The following is a 4,283-nucleotide window of genomic DNA, read 5'->3' as shown; positions in this document are numbered from 1 at the left end:
GGGAACGACACAAATTTACAAAATGGAGAATAAATCTTGCTTTTGGCTCAGATGTCTGACCCACTACAAAATCCTTTCCATCTCCCTAATTATGAAGGTTTTTTTCTAATGTAGTTCTTGGCTGTTTCATTATTTAAAATGCAACATACACCACTTAAAAACAAACAAACAAAACAAACAAACAAACAAAAAAACCACTCTGTTATGTTCTGTTTGAAGTGTTTGAAGTGCAACACATTATAATACAAGTATTTGTATTTTTAAAGATACCTTAGAAGATCCTTATCTCTCTGAAGAGGATGAAGAAGCATTAACTTCATGCATGAAACTAACAAAACCTCAGGAAAAAAAGATCTGGAAAGACAATGTGAGGAGAAAAGAAGAGACTGAGACTAGGGCAGAGTTTATTTCTGCATCTTTGGAGCGATCATATACTTCCAAATTTAATAATTTAGGAACAATTTCAATCCATTCAGAAGCTGAATTTCATTTGTGGAGTGACTGGAAGCCATTTCCTGATAACCAGCTCTGTCCTTGTGATTTCTTGATTTCAAAAATAGAAGAATGGGAAAACTGTACTTGCTCTTCTCATCACCCACATCTTACTTATTCCCTAACTGATATGGATCTGCAGTACTCCTGGGTAAGTGAAAGTGGTTTCTTTTGTGCTGAAGTGTGTAAAAAGTGGAAGTTTTTGCTCTGGTTTAGCATAAAGAGATGCTGTCATTTTCCATATGGTTATGAAATGCAGTAAAACAGATTTAGATTTCAAGTAAATGGACATGAATGTGTCATTCAGACTAACACCAGGGGTTCATATACCCCGAGGTAGTTCATTTTCAACCATGCAGACATCAGCAGCATTGAGCCGGAAAGGTTTAGACTATTATGCTTCTCATCAGACACATTGGATTTTTTATCTAGATATTAAATACTCATCCTTCCAGGCTTAGAAAGCTTTTTTTGGAAATCTGGGGTAAGCAAAAGTCAGTTGAAAGGTCAATGAAACCAGTGGGCTTGGATCAGACCCCTAGAGGTCACTGTAGTAAAGGACACTAGGGTTATTTAGAGAAAGTTCAAAGGCTGAAGAAGTATTGATGTTTCTGCCTTCTTGGATCAGGTCAGCTGTTGGAACCTGTTTTTTGCAATTACCTTTGTGGCAACAAGAAGTTCTTAGGGGTGGATAGAAAGGAGCAGATTATGATCTTGTTCTGAAATTGTCTTTCTGGATAGCTATGTGTAGAACACCTTTCTGTTTTATTTACTTTTGTTTGCTTGCTTGTTTTAAGACAATTTAAAACTTGGGGGAGGGGAGGGAAAGAAAAACTTCAGTTGGCAAGATATACAAATGATGGACACTGTGATGAGATTTTTCTCCCTCTTCTTACTGGACACAACAGGTCTTCTGGCACTCCATGTGATGGTGGTAAGCACATGGAAAGTGACTGAAGTAACCAGCTGACTGAAAAATATCAGGGGGAAAGAAAAGTAAAGAGTAGCCTCCTTTCCTTTTATGGCTGTACCCTCCTACAGTGCTCCAGGGACTGAAGGAATTTCCCTTTGAAGGGGAGAAGCATAATCCAAATTTTTAAAAAGGGAAAAAAGGAAGACTGGGGGTACTACAAGGCCAGTCAGTTTCACCTCTGTGCCAGCAAGATCATGGAGCAGATCCTACTGGAAACTGTACTAAGGCACATGGAGAATAAAGAGGTGTTAGGTGACAACCAGCATGGCTTCGTCAAGAGCAGATCATGCCTGAAGTATCTGGTGGCCTTCTATGATGGGGTTACAGCACTGATAGATAAGAGAAGACTAATTGACATCATCTACCTGGACTTGTGCAAAGAATTTGACACTGTCCCCCACAAAATTCTTGTCTCTAAATTGAAGAGACATGGATTTGACTGATAGGCTGCTTGGTGGGCAAGGAATTGGCTGGATGGTTGTACTCAAGAAGTTGTTGTCAACTGCTCAACGTCCAAGTAGAGTGACGAGTGGTGTTCCCAGGGGTTGGTACTGGGACCTGTGCTGTTAAACACTCTTAAGAAGACAGGCTGAGGGAGTCACTACCTAAAGAGGACCTACAAGAAAGCAGGAGAGAGACTCCTTGTTATGGAGTGTAGTGATAGGACAAAGAGTAATGGTTTTAAACTAAAAGAGGGTAGATTTAGGAAGAAATTCTTTACTGTGAAGGTGGTGAGGTACAGATTGCCCAAAGAAGCTGTGGATGCCCCCTCCCTGGAGGTGTTCAAGGCCAGGCTAGATGGGGCTTTGAGCAACCTGGTCTAGTGGGAGGTGTCCCTGCCCGTAGTAAAGGGCTTGGAACTGCTCTTTAAGGTCCCTTCCAATTCAAACCGTTCTGTGATTCTGTGATACTGTGCAATAATGCCAGCTCCCAGGAAAGTGAATCTAAACCATAGGAGGCAAGATAGCTGCAGACACCTGCCAGCTGGGTGTTCAAATGGAGCCCCGAGTAACCAGAACCTCATATCAGAGAGTCTCCTGTCCTGACTTTGTACGTGCTGAAAACAGCATTTTCTCTAATGTGTCCTTATACATCTTTAGGAAAGGTACACACACACAACAGATCGTTGCTGCAATGAAGTGGGTCAATATAGCAATCATATTCTTAAATACATTAAGGTAGTCATTTAGCTTTTATATATATATATATATATATATATGATATAGTAGTCCCACGCAACAAAAGCAGTACATGATACATGGGATTTGTCTTTCTAAATGAAGCACAGAAGATTTTCAAGGGATTTGACATTGTCGTGGGTTTCGCTCGAGTGGGCAGCCAAGCTCCACCACAGCTGCTCTCACACTCCCCCTCCTCAAAGAGGAATGGGGGAGAAAATATGTGAAAAGGGCTCAAGGGTTGAGATAAGGATGAGAAAATCACTCAATAATTATTGTAATGGGCAAAACAGACTCAGCATAAGAAGATAGTAAGATTTATTGCTCATTACTACAAGCTAGAGAAGTGAGAAACAAAGGAAAGAAACCAAAAGCACCTTCCCCCCCCCCATCCACCCTCTTCCATCTCCTCCTCCCGAGCGGCGCAGGGGAACAGGGGAATGGGGGTTATGGTCAGTCTACAGCACTTCTTCTCTGCCGCTCCTTCTCAGTGTCACTCTCGTCCCCTGTGCTGTGGGGTCCCACCCACGGGATGCAGTCCTTGATGAACTGATCCGACGTGGGCTTTCCACAGGCAGCAGCTCTTCCAGAACTGCTCACAGATATGGGTCCGTACCACGGGGTCCATCCCTCAGGAGAAAACTGCTCCAACTTGGCTCCCCTACGGGCAGCAGCTCCTGCCAGATCACCTGCTCCTGCGTGGGCTCCTCTCCATGGGCTACAGGTCCGGCCCAGAATCTGCTCCGGCAGGGGTCTTCCACAGGCGGCAGCCTCCGTCGGTGCAGGGCCACCTGCTCCACCGTGGTATCCTCCACGGGCTGCAGCATGGAACCCTGCTCCACCGTGGTACTCCATGGGCTGCAGGGGGACAACCTGCTTCACCATGGTCCTCACCACAGGCCGCAGGGGACTTCTGCTCCGGCGCCTGAGCACCTCTCCCCCCTTCTTCTACACTGACCTTGGGCGCCTGCAAGGCCATTCCTCACTGCTCTCTCCCTCCCAGCTGCTGTGTGGCGCAGCGTTTTTTCCCTGTCTTAAATATGCTCTCACAGAGGCGCAACAACAACATCACTTATTGGCTCAGCTCTGGAAAACGATTGGGGCCCTTCCCAAACATGGGGCAGCTTCTAGATCTTTCTCACAGAAACCACTCCTATAGCCCCCTGCTACCAAAACCTTGCCACGTAAACCCACTACAGACATAGAAAACAGAAAGGCTAAAGCATTGATTGATAGAACTATAATAAGGAGAGAGAGAAAACTGACCTAGGAAAAAGTTAATAAGATGCAGCAGTGATACCCTGGATAGGCTCAGCAGCACAGACTACAAAGGAGAGCCCCTGGAGACAGACCTTTGGGCCAGAGTTTTGGCAGAAATAGGCTCAGAGAAGACTGTGCTCTTTGGGGTGGAGTCCTCCTGTCTGTGAGTCAATAGGATTCCCTGTAGAAGCCAGATTGTGTCGGGACCACTGGCCTCCATCATATGCCAGCTCCTAATGGAAGCAACTCTCCAGCATCTCAAGCTAAGGCTGAAGCCCCTGGGCAAATGCTATTAGTATTTTAATAGTATGGATGTATGGGTCAGATTTATGAGAGCATAAGTGTCAATTCAAATAATTCTATTTCATTTTGTCACAAAC

This window comes from Netta rufina (assembly GCF_964035555.1).
Source record: "Netta rufina genome assembly, chromosome: 1".
NCBI lineage: Eukaryota > Metazoa > Chordata > Aves > Anseriformes > Anatidae > Netta > Netta rufina.
The sequence above is the reverse complement of the archived record's forward strand: the minus strand, read 5'-3'. Positions refer to the sequence as shown.